Source organism: Nicotiana tomentosiformis, chromosome 6, assembly GCF_000390325.3.
Source record: "Nicotiana tomentosiformis chromosome 6, ASM39032v3, whole genome shotgun sequence".
Lineage (NCBI taxonomy): Eukaryota > Viridiplantae > Streptophyta > Magnoliopsida > Solanales > Solanaceae > Nicotiana > Nicotiana tomentosiformis.
In genome coordinates this window covers 20,821,301-20,841,473 of record NC_090817.1, presented here as the reverse complement: position 1 = coordinate 20,841,473, position 20,173 = coordinate 20,821,301, and the positions used below count along the sequence as shown (strand labels likewise).

At 32.9% G+C, this 20,173-nt stretch overlaps 1 long non-coding RNA gene across 1 annotated transcript; it reads right to left on the bottom strand.

Moving 5' to 3' along the window:
• Positions 1-11,692: 11,692 nt before the first annotated feature.
• On the bottom strand, positions 11,693-12,228 carry LOC104107101 (uncharacterized). Its single transcript, XR_688702.4, has 2 exons — positions 12,004-12,228; positions 11,693-11,895 (listed from the first exon to the last, which is right to left on the bottom strand). It is a non-coding gene; the product is annotated as an uncharacterized lncRNA (long non-coding RNA).
• Positions 12,229-20,173: the final 7,945 nt, after the last annotated feature.

Sequence of the window (20,173 nt, the reverse complement as noted above, 5' to 3'; positions counted from 1 at the left end):
CGTAGCCCCCACAATTAGAAACAATTATTTAATTTAATTACCTATGGGGTAATTTCTCCCTTACAAGATTAGACAAGAGACTTAGCTCGCTCCGAAGTTCCATAGTCAGCTCCCAAGCCTTTCAAATAACTCGACCGATTCTGCTTTATTAACATTCACAACCTTTTAATCCTCCTCTGATATCGTAACATTGAGTAAAATGCTCAAACACCACCAACAAATTGATATCTACAATTACAATCCCAATTACAATCAAAATATGACTCAAAAATATTTATCAATATCCATTTATGGCTCTCAAGTTGGCTACAAGCCTCCAGCTCAAATCGTCTAGTAGGTTCACTTACTAGCACATTCAACTCCACTCTTATCATTCAATACCCATTTGAAGTCATCAATGATACTACATTAATTCTCCAACACCGCCAAATTACTATTCATCATCTTCCTTATCAACATTTCCAAAACATTCAATTTGGTGATTACTTAGTTGAATACTTCCATCTTCCTTATCAACATTTCCCTCATTTTTCAAGAACACTATTCATGCCATGAACTAGAGTTTATGAAATCAATTATCCAACCATAACAACTTGAAACAAATATTAGAATTACTCTCACCGACTCATAAGAAATGAGCTTGAAGAATTAGTATTACCTTCTTGAAGCTTTTCCTTGAAATTCTAATGTTTGGAAAATTTGGTGTTCTTGAACAATTTGAAAGATTTTAAGGAATTTCAAAGATTGAAGGATGTTAATACTAGTGTTAATAGGATGTTATTAACTTATAATATCCAAAAAAACTCACCTTGTATTCTTAAGTAGTCCCCAAGGTCGAATCTACCATGAAAGAACCAATACCTAGCTCAAAAAACCCCCCAAAAAATAGCTGCTTCCCGTGACTGCCTTATAAAAGCACAGGTGCTTCAGCGAGTTGTACCTTGCACTGTGCAGGTTGTACCTCGTATTACAAGTTTTGCCCTGCTGGACACCTTTTACTAAAACGTCCATAAGTCCTTGTAGAAATATTCAAATGATGAACGGTTCAAAGCGTTAGAAATTAGACTCGAAGATCTTTCATTTGATAGGCTGCCGACCATATAACCCCTTATATATATATAGGCATGCTCGTCCAAAGTTAGGTTTTTATGTGTACTCATTTGGAACTTTAGTCTATCATGTAATTTTTAACTTGATTAAGACTTGGGGCTCTCCTTAGACCCTACATCACTTATAATATGACTCGTTCACTTATTAACATACGAACCTGCTGGAACCTTCAAATTCCGATTCCGGGGTCGTTTTCTCAAAGTGTTGACCGAAGTCAAATTTGCCCTTTTAAGGCTAACTTAAGGAACCAAGTGTTCCGATTTCAACCCAAACACTTTCAAATCCCGAACCAACCATCCCCGCAAGTCATAAATCATTAAAAATATATTTGAGGGGTTTTATTTAGAGGAACGAGGTTCTAAAACTCGAAACGACCGATTGGATCGTTACAAATTGTAAAAAGGTCATAAGTGGAGTATGTATTTTGTTATTAAGTGCATTTCAGTATAAGTACAGCTTGTGCAACTTCTTTTGTTATTAGTGAAAACTTTTGCAACTGTAAGTGTGATTTCTTTTCAGTTTTTTCTACTTGAAAAGCCAATCTTGTCCGGATGAATCTTGTGTCAGAAGCCGTGATCAGTCACTTTCGCTCAAAGTGCGTGTGATTTAGGTAGATTGAATCTTAATTACTTAGATTTCGGGTGCGTTTATTTTTAAATTTTGAATTTTAACTATTTAGATCTTAATTGTTAAGTGTGTTTATTTTTTTACTTCGTAATTATTTAATGTGTCTGAATAGGTCTGTATGATTAAGATCTATAACAAAAGTTTAATTTCATTAAGATGTTATTATACACGTTCATTATTAATTGTCGTCAGCGCTACAATTATGAACTAATACCACCATCACGGCCATCATCATCCTTAATCATATTCGCCGCCACTACCACCACTCACCACCATCAGCCTAAACCGCCACTACCACCACTCACCACCATCAGTCTAAACCATAAGCACGCCCTCAACTACCACAACCAACTATCCCATCACCATCAATAATCATAGCCGGCATTGTTCACCATTATAAATTACTACCACCTACCATCACCTTCTTCAATCACAACCACAATCATCACCCACCAGTATTAAGTATTAACTATCACTATCCACCACCACCATCCTCAATCATAATCGCTATTGCTATCAATCATCACTGGCCACTACCTAAAACTACCACTATTAGATTAATTAATATTTTATTTAAATTTTATGTTTATTAATTTTTAAATAAAGATAAATTTTATATATTCAGATATTAAAAAATAGTATTAATTATTTAGTATTCACACCTTAATACACATTTTAATATTCATATATGTATTTAAATTCAAATATGTTAATCTTAATTCAGATTCAGGCGTTTTAATTTTAAAAAAAATTAAATGAGGCCTTAGTCACTTTCGCCCACAGTGCCGGTACTTCATCGAGAGTGAGGCAAACTCAGGCTCTTGATGTAACATTCATTCGGACCTTTCCACATTTGATTTTTTTATCAGGACACCGATGGCTCTGTGAGAGGATGTTTTGTCGTCCTCCCGGCAGTGTACTGCTACACGTCCTCCGATTTTGACCATCGGCGTCTACTGGCATGGAAACTCGTATGTTGCTTATTATACTCACATCCAAATACTTCGTATGTTTGGTACACACAAAAATTGCCGGTTTTCTTAATATTCTAGTAGGGTATTTCGGTAGATAGATTGGATAGAAAGGATTCGAAGTGTGTTATATATCTATTTATCTATCTATATTAAAAGTACGAATGTCCTTATTGCATTGATAGTTATCTCCGGTCTTAAATCTGTATAGATACTTCCATTATAAGTGATAGTGAGAATTACGGTGACAGTTACATTTATAAGGTCATTTGTCGTGGTGCAAGTCGAAATAGTAGTGAAAACGAGGATTCCAGTAGACTATATTTCACATTGGATATAATTGTAATTTATATTACTTTTTTAATATTTAAAACTTGAAAATTAAATATAATTTTTGTTATTAAATCTTTCCTTATTAAACTAGGTAATAAGTACTAATATTTAGGGACATATATAACTGTTGACATTGAGACTCAAGGTTTCAATTTTTCGTTGTATTATTCTTATCAATTTTCCCAAACGTATATAAATGTTGAGTCAGAATGTCATCATGTATATAGAGTGTATATATACATTATCTTATATATAATTATTTTCTTTAAAAATATACTTATGCCATTAAAGTGTAGTCTATTTTTTTAATATAATATATTTAATATTAATATTTCTAATATTAGAGCTTTACACTTATGCCATTAAAGTGTAGTCTATTTTTTACTATAATATCTTTAATATTAATATTTCTAATATTAGAGCTTTAAAATCAATTAAAGTTTTATTTATTGATTTGTTTGTCTAATATTTGACGACTAGAGTCACTCATTATTTCAACCTTAAAATATCATACAAAATAATTTACAATATATTTTAAATGAGTAAAATTTACTCAATAATTGTAAAAATATATTCTAAATGAGTAAAGAAATTCCTCAGAGTTACAAACACTTAATATATATATTTTATTTTTATTTTATGTAATTCAAATACATTATTCAATACTTATCCGATTTTTTAAAAACTATTTACTCATTGACATGAAAAACACGCACAAAGCGCGTACCCTAAGACTAGTATTATTGGAGTATCGAAACTAGGTAATTTGAAAAAACGTCGCGCCAATTTGAAAAAATAAATTGACGACATAGTTTGATTTGATATTGGAAAGAAAAACTTAATTATAATTAGTTTGTTTTGGTTTGATTTTAAATTAAAAAATAAAATTAAAGTCAAATCAGTCCGACATTATATACATTATAATTTTTTTAAAAATAATTTATACAAAAAAACACTTATCTTAATATATTTTATAAAGATTTCTTATACATATTTACTGTAATGTACTTTATAAAGATTTTTTACATTTTTTCATAGTTTTTGTTTTTTAACATATTATTTCAAGTTTAAATTTAGAATTTTTGAATGGTCTAATAAGTTTTACAATTCATAAATATTAGTAACTCAAATAAAAGTACATTTGTAACTACCCGATCAGTCGTTATAAAAGTTGTAGCCCTGTTCCCCTATTTACTTCTCATTCTATACTTTATAACTGTTATGTGACTTGCTGGAGTAGTCGGTTCGGGTCCGGAGAGATTTCAGAATGAATTGAGACACTTAGTCTCAAGGTTGAAAGCTTGAGTTGAAAAGGTTGACTGGACGTTGACTTATGTGAAAACCACTCAGGAATAGAATTTTCATGATCCAATAGCTCTGTGTGGTGATTTTGGACACTTAAGAGTGCATCCGGAAAATTATTTGGAGGTCCGTAGTTAAATTAGGCTTGAAATGGCTAAAATAGAAATTTAAGTTTGGAAGTTTGACCGGGGAGTTGACTTTTTGATATCGGGATTGAAATCCGATTCTGAAAATTTGAATAGGTCCGTTAAGTCATTTATGATTTGTGTACAAAATTTGAGGTCAATCGGACTTGATTTAATACGTTTCGGCATGAGTTTTGTAAATTTGAAACTTGAAAACTCATAAGTGTGATTCGAGGTGCAATTCGTAATTTCGATGTTGTTTGATATAATTTGAAACTCCGAGTAGGTCCGTGTTATATTACTGGATTTGTTGGTATATTTGGACAGGGTCCCGAGTACCCCGAGTGCGATCCGGATCGAAATCGGATCAATTTTTGGACTTAGGCAAATTCTGAAATCTGCAGCTTCTAGTGTCATTGCACTTGCAGAGGGACTAACCGCAGGTGTGACTCGCACAAGCGAGCTGTGGCTCGCAGAAGCGAAGGTTGCGCAGAAGCAGACCGTTGTCCGCAGGTGCGGAGGTAGCTGTCCAGTGCTGCTTCGCAGAAGCGGAAATATGGTCGCAAATGCGACTCCGCAGAAGCGACAATTGGTTCGCAAATGCGAAAATACCTGGACATAACATATTATTCGGGGGTTGGCCATTTTTTCCAAATTTGGATTTTAAGAGCTCGGGTGAGGCGATTTTCAGGCGGTATTTCAAGGAAAATATCGGGGTAAGTGTTCTTAATTCAATATTGATCAAATTACCCGTATTAATGATTGTTTTTAACATTTAATTGGTGATTTGAGTTGGAAAATTGTGAAAACCCTCTTAGTTTAGATTGAAGATTTGAGGGTCGAGTTGATGTTAGAATTTAATAGTTTTGGTATGGTTGGACTCGTGGTTGAATGGACATTCATATTTTGTAACTTTTATCGGTCCCGATACGTGGGACCCATAGGCGATTTTTGAGTTAAATTTCGGATTTTGTTGGAAAATTTATATTTTCATATGGAATAAATTTCAATAATTTGTATTGATTGAATCAAATTAATTGTGACTAGATACGCGACTTTAGGAGAACAATTCATGAGGCATAGGCATAACAGAGTAAAGAATTATCTAGTTTGAGATAATTGACTTGTCTAACCTTGTTTGGGGAAAATTTCCCTTAGGATTGGTATTGATATGATAATTGTGATGTGTGGAAAGTCGTGTACGCGAGGTGACGAGTGTGTACATGGGCTAAATATGGAAAATACTGGTTTTTAAATTGTGTAGATCTCTATTACACATTAATTAAATTATTTTATCCAGTTATGTTCATCATTATTGATCTATTTTTATATTTTAAATTTGCCCGATATTTTTTCTACTAATTGCTTTATCTGTTTAGTTGAAACTTTGTTTTTTTTCATTCTGTACTCAATATTTGAAAGTTGAATTTCTTAATTGAGTTATTATTACTATGAAGTAGTTGATATTTTTAAATTTGGTATTGAAGTAACGTGCTAAAAGTTGTGAAATATTATTTTTGCTGAGTTATTTATTCTCGAATATTTTGTGAGATTTTTATACTCATTGTGATTGAGCCGTGAGCTCCTTATTGTGGAAAATATTGTTGTTGTTGAATTATTTTGGCAAGTTAAAATATTTGGGCACTTGAGGTGCAAATTGTGATATTGATACGCATGCAGTTGTATAAGGTCTGGGGTGTTGAAACGCATGCGGTGAGATAAGGGTAGTTTGATACGCGTGACTAGTAGAGGAACTACTAGAAGTCATGCGGTGTGATAAGGGTGGCTAAAACGCAGGATGTTATTTCGGAAAAAATATTTTCTTTTAAAATTAAATGTGAAGGCTCCCGCGGTAATATTAAAAAATGAGATATTATAAATTTATTTATAATTTGGGACAATGAGGCGGTGCCCCTACTGGGTTAGTCTGTTTATGCTCATTCTATACTTTATAACTGTTATGTGACTTACTGGGTTAGTCGGTTTGGGTCCGAAGAGATTTCGAAATGAATTGAGACACTTAGCCTCAAGATTGAAAGTTTAAGTTGAAAAGGTTGGATGTATATTGACTTATATGAAAATAAACTCGGAATAAACTTTTGATGATTCTAACATCTCCGTATGATTATTTTGGACTTAGGAGCGTGTCCGAAAAATTATTTGGAGGTCCATAGTTAAATTAGGCTTGAAATGGCTAAAATAGAAATTTAAGTTTGGAGGTTTGACTGGGGAGTTGACTTTTTGATATCGGGATCGAAATCCAATTATGAAAATTTGAATAGGTTCGTTATGTCATTTATGACTTGTGTGCAAAATTTGAGGTCAATCGGACTTGATTTAATGCGTTTCGGCACGAGTTTTGTAAATTTGAAATTTGAAAACTCATAAGTGCGATTCGAGGTGCAATTTTTAATTTCGATGTTATTTGATGTAATTTGAAATTCTGAGTAGGTCCGTGTTATGTTACTGAACTTGTTGGTATATTTGTACGGGGTCCCGAGTACCCCGAGTGCGATCTGGATCGAAATTCTGAAATTTATAGCTTCTGGTGTCATCGTACCTGCGGAGGGACTAACCGCAGGTGCAAACTCGCACAAGAGAGATGTGGCTCGCAGAAACGGATAAAGTGCTGCCTAGTTGGAGTCGCAGAAGCTGAAAGAGCTCCGCAGAAGCGAAGCCGCTTCTGCGATGGAACGAACCGCAGAAGCGAAGGTTGCGTAGAAGCGGACCAATGAAGCATGTGCGAAGGAAGCTGTCTAGTGCTGCTTCCCAGAAGCGGAAATGTGTTCGCAAATGCGACTCCGTAGAAGCGACAATTGGTCTGCAAATGCGAAAATACTTGGACAAAACATATAATTTGGGGGTTGGCCATTTTTACCCATTTTTGGATTTTAAGAGCTCGGGTGAGACGATTTTCAGGCGATTATTCAAGAAAAAAATTGGGATAAGTATTCTTAACTCAATATTGGTCAAATTACCCGAATCCATGGTTGTTTTTAACATTTAATTGGTGATTTGAGTTGGAAAATTATGAAAACCCTCTTAATTTAGATTGAAGCGTTTTGAGGGTCGAGCTGATGTCGGAATTTAGTAATTTTGGTATGGTTGGACTCGTGGTTGAATGAGCGTTCATATTTTGTAACTTTTATTATGCCGATTTTGAGTTAAATTTCGAATTTTGTTGGAAAGTTTGTATTTTCATATGAAATAAATTCCAATAATTTGTATTGATTGAATCAAATTAATTGTAACTAGATTCGAGGCTTTCGGAGGCCAATTCACGAGGCAAAGACATAGCAGAGTAAAGAATTATCCGGTTCGAGGTAAGTGACTTGTCTAACCTTGTGTGGGGGAAATTCCCCTTAGGATTCGTATTGATATGGTAATTGTGATGTGTGGAAAGTCGTGTACGCGAGGTGACGAGTGTGTACACGAGCTAAATGTGAAAAACTCTTGGTTTTAAATTGTGTAGATCTCTGTTACACATTAATTAAATTATTTTATCCGGTTATGTTCATCATCATTGATTTATTTTTATATTTTAAATTTGCCCGATATTTTTTCTGCTAATTGTTTTACCTGTTTAGTTGAAACTTTATTTCTTTTATTCTGTGCTCAATATTTGAAAGTTGAATTTCTTAATTGAATTATTATTAATATGAAGTAGTTGACCTTTTTAAATTTGGTATTGAGGCAACGTGCTAAAAATTGTGAAATATTATTTTTGCCGAGTTATTCATTCCCGAATATTTTGTGAGATTTTTATACTCATTGTGATTGAGCCGTGAGCTCTTTATTGTGGAAAAGCTTGTTGTTGTTGAATTACTTTGGCAAGTTGAAATATTTGGGTACTTGAGGTGCAAATTATGATATATTGTGATATTGATACGCATGCGGTGGTACAAGGTCTGAGTGTTGAAACACATGCAGTGAGATAAGGGTGGCTTGATACGCATGGCTAGTTGGGGAACTACTAGAAGTCATGCGGTGTGATAAGGGTAGCTAAACGAGTTGCTATTTCGGGAAAAGTATTTTCTTTAAAAATTAAATGTGAAGGCTCCCGCGATGATATAAGATTTATTTATTCCTTAAAGTTGTAAATTTCTATTTTCCTTTTGCGAGGTGTTATTTGCCCTTATTTTGTGTAGTTAAATTGTGACATAATACTTGATTTATCCCAATTGTCATTTTTATTATTATATTCTTAAACTTTTTTTCTTGTCTTTTATTATTCCAGTAGGGCCTGACCTGACCTCGTCACTACTCTACCGAGGTTAGGCTTGACACTTACTGGGTAGCGCTGTGGTGTACTCATACTACGCTTCTACACATCTTATTGTGCAGATTCAGGTACTTCCTATCAGACCAGCCATTCGTGAACTAGCCGTACGCGGAGACTTCAAGGTATATCTACGTTCGTCCGTAGACCTCAGAGTCCTTTTCTATCTTTATTGGGTTGCTTTCCTTATTCTCATTAGACTCTAATGTATAGAGACACTTATAATAAATTCTTAGAAGTTTGTGACTTATTTCTATTGAATTTTTGGAGTTGTGACTATTTTAATCGCGATTTGATTTATTTATATATTGAGATTTGAGTTTTAGTTTTGTATTCTGCATAATTGATAGGCTTACCTAGTATTATAGATTAGGTGCCATTACGACATCCTACAGAGGGAAATTTGGGGTCGTGACAACATTCAAAACTAAATCAATACTAATGCTAACAAAAGAAGTTCAATTTAAGTGTCGTAACTAGGTAATTTGAAAAAATGTCGCGTAAATTTGAAAATAAATAAATTGATTACATAGTTTGATTTGATATTGGAAAGAAAAACCTAATTATAATTGGTTTGTTTTGGTTTTATTTTAATTATAAAAATAAAATAAAATTCAAATCAGTCCGACATTATATATATTATAATTTGAAAAAAGTATTTTATACATAAAAACACTTATCTTAATATATTTTATAAAGATTTCTTAAGCACATTTATTGTAATGTACTTTATAAAGATGTTTTATATTTTTCATATTTTTTGTTTTTTAACATATTAATTCAAGTTTGAATTTAGAATTTTTGAATAGTCTAATAAGTTTATAATTCATAAATGTTAGTAACTCAAATAAAAGTACATTTAAAATTAAATCAATACTAATGCTAACAAAAGAAGTTCAATTTAATACTAGGAACTGACAATGGATAGCTATATTTTGATTTGCATTGGTTTAATTAGTAAAAATGTATAACATAGTTTGTTTAGTGTTTATTCATGTAATTAGTATTCGGATCGAAATAATCAGGTGTCATGTGGAAGCTAACAAAGCAAATCTTAAACGACAATGAATTAGACAACAAAATAGAAATATACCAAAAGAGATACAAATATTTAACGTCGTTCGGTCAATTGACCTATGTTCATATGCAGAGATAAGCAATCCTATATAAAAGAGTGTACAAAATATTGAGAGAATAACCTCACAAAGAGGCACACACAAGTGACATCATAACACTTGTTTCACAAATTTTTCCCGTAAACAAGAGACTCAAACACCTTATGACTACATTGTTGATGCTACTGATTGAGAATGAATGATCCTCAATTTATAGAAGGTCAAAATCTTTTTCTCCAAGAAAAAAGACTCGCTAAATATGAAAAATTATATTTTCCTTTTGGTAAAGAGAAAAATTATTTATGGTAAAGAAGTTGTCTTTCTTTCAAGGAATATGAAAACCAAATATGGTAAGAAAATTAGGACAAACAACTACCATATTTAGTTATTTCTACATATTTGAACCTGCCATATCGGATGAGCAAGATATGCGAAAGATGGGGGCTTGCCTCCTCGTTCCCTTTTACCTATGACGTGATGCTAATTGGATTTCCTTTTCTATCTGGATTTTATTCCAAAGATGTGATTCATTTCATAATAATAAGGTAAGCATCCAACTCTCGATCCAGAGCTACTGCTTCAAGAATCAACTAAGCTCAGGAAGTCAGGTTAAGACGTCGACTTTAACAGGGAAGATGAAAAAGAATTCTTGTCTTTAGAAGTAAATCCCACTAAACTATGTACAGTTAGAACATATTAAAATTGCATCTAAAAATATTAAAAGAAATACGTTGTTGGAACTCCATATATTGACTAAGTAAATATTTAGCTAAAAAAGCAAATTTTCGACCAAATATTTGCGAAGTTGACTTGAAAAAGAAAAATGCATAGTTTAAATAAATAGTTGATGAAAATAAAATAAAAAAACACAATATTTTTTTCTTTTTGTAAAAAATACACCATTTGAACTTCATTACTTTGGCTAAATCTTCTTTTAATTTGACTAAATTAAACGGAATTTCAATTAACTTTTATAGAATTGGACTAGAGAAAAAAAAGAGATAAGAAATACATAGTTGAAAAATATATTCATTGTATCTAAAACAATACAATCAGGAAAAAATATGCAATGTATATTAAGAAGAAAAAATGAGAAATATAATTGGAACAAATACTCATTATATTTGATTATGTGGCAATTAATATTTGAAAAATACCGCACTTAGAAGCTGATTTTTCGATTTTTCTTCCCTCCCACGGGCCTAAATGAGAGTATTCACACTCTTTGCCACATCAACATCTAGGGGTCTCAAGACTATCGAATTTTCAAGTTCAGGAGATATTAAAGATTACGTAAAATTTAAGAGGAGCTAAATAAAAATTGTGAAATTTAGAGAGTCCTGACCATTTCTGCTTATAGAAATATCCTCGTATTCGTAACCTAAACCTCATTGATCCATCCATTAGTAGACAAACAAATCTACAACAAAATTGGAAAGCAATATATTTGTCCAACAAAATTGGAAAGTATTATTTAAATTCTAAAAGTACCTAATTGCTTTTATATGCTTATTTATTTTAAACTAATACAAGCCACCATATATTACACAATTAATAAAATCTCTTTTTCTCTAATTTAATTGAGCAACTTTATACTTATATCACTTTAACTTTTAATTCATTCATACTCTTGCCTTTATCATTTTTTTTCCCCGTATTTTTCCTTGGCACTGATAGTGATAGAGCTCCAATATGAAATAACCAGATCCCATGAGTTCAAATTTTTCGACTTTATACAATAATACAAAATTGCCCTCATGTTGGAGCTCGTTACGGGTACGTGAAAATAAGACTATTTCCTAATAATGAAGTAATATAAAACAAGTCAAATAGAAGATAAAGTTATTTTATTCCAAATAATACAATCACAAATTTGACCGTTTCTCAAAGTAAAATAGAGCAAAGTGTTGGAAAGAGTCTGTCAAAACGGGATCTTATCAGCAAACCACTTCATGACACGAATAGGAGCCTTAATCAACGCCAGTCCAAATTCAACCAAGACTGTCACACATATGCAACATGGACACGTCGACCTATACACATACACACACATATTTAGTCAAAAAATTATTCATAAAATACAATTACCTGAAATGAAAATTAAAGAGAAAAACAAAAAGGAAAAAGAGCTAATAAAAAACCCGATAATCCAGATGAGGACGCCGAATATGGAAATAAGCAGGGAAATGAGAGCAAAAGGGAGGCCCAACATAAAGGCCAAAGGTCTGCAACTGCAATCAATTCCCGGACACATTTTCTTTTCAATCCACCTTATAATTTCTATTTCTGCTTCCCCTCTTTTATATACTCTCTATCTAGTCTTTTTCACTTGGAGTAAAAAAAGTGAAAAACCATAGCACCTGAAAGGGACTAAGGATCAGATCCTCTACATTAAAAATTCTCCACTTTGTGTCCCAGTAGAAATGTAGAATCAGATTCTGTGTGCTGTTTAGATTAAATTATCTATGTTGTGGAATTCCCTTTTTTGGATGAGTGATCATTGATATGAATCAGGTTCTAATTTAAAGTGGCTATTAGTTTAACTGAACACATAATTTTCGACATATAATATAAATTTATACATAAAATTCTATTAAAATCTCGCCAAGCATTAAATTTGAACCGTATAATTTTAATAGTACAAGAAGTTTAACGCTAAAAATCTAAAAATTAAATCCACTAAATTTAAATATTAGATCTATCTCTACGCTACTTTAAGATAATATATATAAACAAAGACTTGCTTTTATTCATGAAGAGTGAGTAAAAAGATTGTTGTTGATTAGTTTATAATAAAGAATATTAGTTTGCCACTTCATTTGAGAGACATCCGCATCTTTGTTTATTTAAAAAATGAATCAAGCGATTCGAGTCATGACATCATACATGAGTTAGAACCCTCTACGTCACTAACAATGAGCGCAGTTCATACTCTAACATAAGGGTGGCAAGTGAGCCGATTTCGGACCTAAACGGGCTAAGTGGTCCGGTTCAAACGGTTTCGGTCCCGGTCCTAAATTAAACGGGCTAAACGGTCCCGAGCTAAATGGTCTTTTTGTAGGGACCGGAACCGTTTGGTCCTGGGCTAAGTGGGCTAAGTGAGCCCAATAGATTTTTAAAAAAAATTAAATAGAAATTAGAAACAAAAGGATGTTAAAAATAATATCTAAGTCTAAAGACAAAAATATTATAAAAGTAGATATGCCTTCTAATTTTATTATAGCATTAAAAAATATGGCAATATATTTTTTAGTCTTCATCCCCCTATGGAATGAGCACAACAAGGTGCTAATACCACCATTGACAAGAAAAAGAAACTAATCAAGATGTGCCAAAATATAAGTTACATAATACATACTAATTTTTGTTCATACAAGTTACATGGTATCTCGTACAAACTTCATAAATCTATCAAGGTCCGGAGGAATTTCCGTTGGTGGTGGAGGAAAAGTAGCTTGGTCATCGCCACTTCCGGGCGAAGCAACATCCTCCGCAAGTTCAGCTAGCATTTTTTCGTAAGCTTCGTCTTCATCTGGATGTGATTCAGCAAGTCCAAAATTTCTTCTTTCCGATCGGATCCAATCTCTGAAAAGTACTGATTTTTCCAAACTCTCCCTCATAGACGCTCTCTAATCATCGAGTTGAAGTCTTGCTTGATTGAAAGCGCTCTCTGATGCACTGTTGAAACTTGAATAGTTAAAATATCTCGGGCCAGCCTTGAAAGAACCGGAAAGTGTTTTTCTTTGTCCTTCCACCATTCTAAAAGATTAAAGGAGCCGTCGGGATTCACTTCCTCAATTGCCTGCGACAAATAAACTTCAAGCTCATTTAGTTGTGAAAAATCACTACTACTAGAACCTTGAGAACCCCTAAACCCCGCTCAAGCACTAAGTGCTCTTACTCCCGCAGTTTTTTTAGATGATTGAGAATCGGAAGAAGAAGGAGTTGGAACATTTGGTCTAGCATGATTTAATGCAACTTGATAAGTATTATAAATAGTTTGAACATTTATTTTAATTGAGGCTATTGCGTCCGGAAGTTTAGACAACTCCTTATCTTTAAGTGCTAAACCATTATAAACAGTTTTATACCAAAATTGAGGACCTTCTAATTTCTTAGTAGGAGTTAACAATGCAGCAACATCATAAATAAGGGAAAAAGGGAAAAAATATTTTCTAATTTTTTTTCTCATAGAATCAATAGCAAGTTGATAAATTTCCCCACCCTCTGAAAAATGATCAAACAAATTTGGAAGTTCTGCAATATAAACTAAACAGTTAGAAATAGTAGGATTATATTGCCCAGAAAATTCATTTGCAGCAATATGAAATTTTTCAAAAAAATCTACAAGTATTTTAACATTAGCCCAATCCCCATTTGTAAGATGTTCATCATTATCACTTACATGTGCATTAAATGTTGAGTTTATGGGGTTTCTATATTCATATGCAACAACCAAACTTTCATACATATAATTCCATGTAGTTGGATAAGGTTTAGGAACCTTTCTTTCTCTTAGGCCAAATTCATCGCATCTTTTAAAATATTCTCTAAGTCTACTTCTACGGTTTGAACAAAAAAGCTAGTTAAGAGCCATTTTAACCTTTTCAATTTTAATATTTAAAATTCTCATACCATCACCCACAATTAAATAGTAAATATGACAAATACATCTAACATGAAAAATATCACTAAATGCAGGATTTAACGTAGTGGTAAGCAAAGCTATAGCATTTGTGTTACTAGTAGCATTATCCATTGAAATTGACATTATTTTATCACTAATGCAAAAATATCTATAAATATTTGTAACTGTGCTAGCAATAAACTGCCATGTGTGACGTGAATTAATTATTATATAAGAAATAATGCGTTTTTGCATTATCCAATCCTCATCAATCCAATGACTGGTAACAGTAAGGTAATCACAGTCGTTAGCACTTCTACCAATATCAGTTGTAATAGCAACGGTACAATTTATATGAGTAAATAAATAGTGCAAATATTGTTCATATTCATGTTTATATTTATAAATATCGCTCTTTACGGTTGTGCGAGAAAAACCTTTATAAATAGGATTAAAATTTTTTCTAATATAATGCACAAAGTTAGGGTCAGAAGAAAAACTATAGGGTAAACACATAACAATTACCATTTTTGCCAATTCTTCCCAATCTTTTTTTGGATCATAATATAAAATACCATAGGTAACAGTGTTAATTCCCGATTGAAATTGATTTGAACCGGTACTAGGGTCAACCTGACTAGGAGTAGGTAGACTTTTCCTCTTGGCCAAAGCTTTCAGACGAAGATATCTCACTCTATTTTGAGGGTGTTTCATTATGTGTCTAGCCAAAGTTCCCGTGGGTTATCACTAGTTGGGTTAACATCAGGAGCAGTACTAGTTGGTGTATCATCATCCGGTTGATTTTCATCAAAATCTATTTCTTTGTCATCATTTTCATCAATAGTTGGATTAGAATAAAGAGCATTCATTAATTCATGGTCTAATTGTTCACCAGCTCTAATATTATGGCAAAATTGACTTTTAGTAAATTGTAATAAACTATTATCGCTATCAAGAATAGCAGGTGTAGGACGGATATGGAGTTTGGTTCGGGGAGCCCGGGGCAGTGGAGGAGGAACAAATTGAGCACTAGTTTCGTCACTCTTGGATTTTCCTTTATTTTTACCAATTTTTTTTTTTAAGGAAGCAATCTTAATTAATAAAGTAATAGAAAATAAATAAAACAAACAAAATTATAATATTAAAATTTAAGAGTTGGAACGAGTTACTGAATTGACGAACAACTTGTTGAAAATTGATTATCGTTGAAAACTTCAATTCACCAACTTCACAATTATTTCACAAATTGTAACAATAAAGTAAACAATAGTAGCAATTATAGAAGAAAATTAGAGAGAGATTGTGATAGATTGATGATTTTGTAAGAAAAAATGAAAGAATGATGGGGTATTTATAGTTGAAAATAGGAAAAAAGTGTAATTATAAAAAGTTTGGGATTAAAACAAAGTTGAGGGGTTAAATGACTATTTCATAAATAGCCAACGGCTATTTTTGACAGCCCAACGACTATATTTAAAAAAATAATAATTTAAAAATAGCCGTTGGGACCGTTTGGCCCGCTAAGGGACCGGTCCGGTCCCGGTCCCTGACGGGCTAAATGGTCCCGGGCTTGGCGGGCCCAAATCATAGGACCGACCCACGAGACCGGCCCATGCCCACTAAAACCGGGCCAAACGGTCCTGATCCGTTTAGCCCGTTTGGTCCGCGATCCCGGACCGGCCCACTTGCCACCCTTAGGCTAACATATACGAATAAAGGTTGCACGGTTCACAAAGAAGACCGGCACTTAAATGATGCGTAGTCAAGTAGAGGTGTACAAATTGAACCGAAAAATTATACCAAATCAAAAAGTTAAACCAAATTGATTAAGAAACCAGATTAGAGTTGATTTGGTATTGAGTAAAAAAATCTGAGTCATACAGACATATAAATATATAATTTTTATATATACTTTTAAGATTTCTCATAAAATTTTCTTTAAAAAATGTTTAGAAATTGATTGAAGTGCTCTATTTTTATTAACTTTAAATAATGGGTTGTATGATTACTTTCTTATCAACTGTTAGTGAAATGCGTCAATCTCTTTGTTCTTCCATATCTATATGTCAAGATCTATTAAATTTTTATATCTTTTTTCAAGTTTGAAGTGATATTTCGATAATTTAAAATTAAATAGAACATATCATTATATATGCATCATATTGATTTTTATGTTTAATTAAAAAATTCAGTTAACCTTGAAAGTGTACATCAACAAAAAATTATTGTCCGACGACTAAAAAGTAACTATTATATGTAACTAAGAAAATTCTCCCATAAGAATATGTTAATAGGTCATATGTTTGTCAATTTTTACTAACATATATTTACTTATAAAATATTTAACAACGTAAGATTGAAATATATATATTCATGTAAAAAAGAAAACCCCAAAAATTCCGATAAAACCGAACCAATCCAAACCGATATAGTTGGTTTGGTTTGGTTTTGATAAAAATTGAACCAATCCGATCTATGTACATCCCTACATGCGGCTAACAAAAATGAATATTAGGAATATTGGTTGATAAAAATGAACATTAGGAATATTAGGAGATAACAAGTAACTGTTCAGAATTAATGAGATGTGCGCAAGAGGTCCAGTAAGTAGTAATGGGCAAATTTATCAAAGAAAAATGATAATGAAAAAGAGAAAAACCTTTCTTCTATTCAAAAATAAAACATCCTTGCCATAATTGTTAACACATCAAGATTCAGATTCCATGCCTAAAGAGAACTTACCACATCTGTCAGTCAATACTTGGGGTTTGTTCAAGGAATAGACAGAAGTGATTTATTGGCAATCACTTTTGCTGGTTCTCACCTCATCTTAGACAAATGCATCCCATTTTATTTTTATAAAAATAGAATTATATTCCTCTAACATCACAAAAAGTAATGAAGTTCATCTTTTAAAATAATCGTCCATTATTTTAATTAATTTTATTTTTGAGAAAGAAAAATCGTCCATTATTCAAACTCAAAAGAAAAAAGAATACTAGTTAGTTGCTAATTGTTCTTTCGGGGGTTGTTTGGTACGAGGTATAAGAAGGTATAATGCTGATATAAAAATTTAATACCACCTTAATACTTTGTTTGGTTAGCAAACCTGGTATAAGTTATCCCAGGATTAAAATTAGTATCGGAATAACTTATACCTTGTAGAGGGTGGGGTAATTAGTGCCGGAATAACTTATACCTTCTTCTTAGAAATTATGCAATTGTCATTTTTAATACAACATATCAAATAGTGGATAAAAAATAATACCAGAATGACTAATCCCAACATAACTTATTTCGATATAAACCGTATTCAAACCAAAGGACCCCTTACTGCTTCATTAACACGTCGAACATCTACTAAGCACCTTAGCCAGTACATGATAGAACGAGATGAGATTATTGAGAAGAGGTCCAGATGGTTAGTATGTACAAAAATTGCAAGTGGAAAGCTACAAATGTACTGGTCCGGTCTTAAATATGTCATAATATTCTGTAAGTTGATAAGTTTAAAGTTAAACCAAATAAAAAAATAATATCGCATAGTGTACTTTATAGGCATATCAAGTTCAGAAATTCATAAACGCGAAATAAACACACTACAAAACACTACCATTTATACTTAATATTTTTCTTTAGGCAAAACACATAGTTTACTCATTAACCTTGCAGCGAAATCCCTATTGCACACCTTTAGTTCACAAAAAATCTTTTACACACCTAACATTTCAAAAGTTTATCTAAGACGTCTAAGACATATTTTGTCTCCCTGCCAACAACCTCCCTCCCCCCCGCCCGGTCTTCTACCTTTGACCACCGTTCTCAGCATAGAATTTTTCAAAGAACATAAAATTTTAGATATGAAAATTGAGCGTTTTTTTGTTGGATTTATTCTCCAAATATTGTGAAAATCATATATTTGTGATATGTTCAAAAGCATTAACAGTAGTTTTGAAGATTATGTGAAAAAATCTAGAATTTATCATTATTAGGGTATTGAAAAAGCTTAAAGATTCAATTGGGTATTGTTGATTATAGGGTTGTCAAACTCAATTTGTTGCTCGACTTTTTTGACTAGTTGATTAATTAAATATTGTGATTGAATTTTGGTGTTGTTAGAACATTCTCACAACAATACATGGTGGCAGCAACAATCTTAAGATAGAAAATGGGAAGAGGTTTAATTGTAATTTCAAATGTTTTTTCTCTTTTTAAAGTCAAAGACACGTGTTACGATCCTATTAGGGAGTGACATTCATGCTATCTAAAAATTTGGAAGCACAAAAATGGTATGTCTTTAAAAAATTAGGTGTGTAAAAAGTTTTCTGTGAGAGTGACATTACTAGAAATTCGGCAAAAACCGATCAACTTTGATCAATATTTTTTTTAATATTTGTTTTTTTGAATTTAATTGACCGACCAACGTTGGTCGGTAATTTTCGACCAACTTTGATCGGTATACCTTTCCGATCGTCAAAATACTGTCCACACATAAATGATCGCTCGGTGTTTAGCGGATTTCTAGTAGTGAAATGTGTAACATGAATTTAGTTGCAAGATCGACAGATAAACTATATATTTTTTCTTATCTTTATGTTGTTCTAATTTTAATATGGCAGTGGCATCGACTTGGTCATCGCTGAATAAACGCTCACATTCAGGTGGCGCGTTGACAAGGTGGGTTGCTCTGATGGTAAACAACCTCCACTTCCAACCATGAGGTTGTGAGTTCGAGTCACCCCAAGAGCAAGGTGGGGAGTTCTTGGAGGGAAGGATGCCGAGGGTCTATTGGAAATAGCCTCTCTACCCCAGGGTAGGGGTAAGGTCTGCGTACACACTACCCTCCCTAGACCCCACTAGTGAGATTATACTGGGTTGTTGTTGTTGTTGTTGTTGTTGTATTCAGGTGGCGCGTGTCTAAGAGCCCGTTTGGCCGTGAAATCTTTTTTTCACTTTTTTTTGAATTTATTTCCCTCGAAATCAGTGTTTGACCATAAATTTTTCAATTTTCACTTGAAGATGAATTTTAAATTTTTTTGAAAATTTGAAAAACTCCAAAAAGCTATTTTTTTCAAAATTTTAACTCAGATCACTCACAAAAATTTAAAAACAACCCAAATTATATTCATGTCCAAACACCACTCTAATTTTCAAATACCATTTCCACTTAAATTTATTTTTCACCTTTTTCCCGAATTTTACAATTATTATGTCCAAACACCCACTAAGAGATGCGGCGCTCTAAAATGGTCCCCTCGAGTTCATTGACTCGGACAGGTAAATGGGCCAGATCAACACTCTTGGTCGGAACCCATATTCATTCCATTAAACATGATACATGTGTAGTGTTACGCGGCGCCTTCCTGATGTTCTTTGGAAGGGCGTCGTAAGGCTAAGCAACCGATGTCAGTGCGGTTGCTATGCGCCAACTGAGGTCCTCGCCGTACGCTAGACTAGATTGTCAGTGCCGTACGGGAAAACCAATGTCGTGTTCAATTAGGCAGCGGAAAATGAGCAACTGATGATGAAAGCTGATGATTGTATTGATGATGATGATGAAAGCTATTACAAGATGCTATGCGGTGTCGGGGGGGAGAGACACCAGTACAGAGAATTGTTTGAATGCTTGAATGTTTGAATGCTTTGGTCCCCCTTAATAATGCTTAAAAAAATAAACCAAAGTT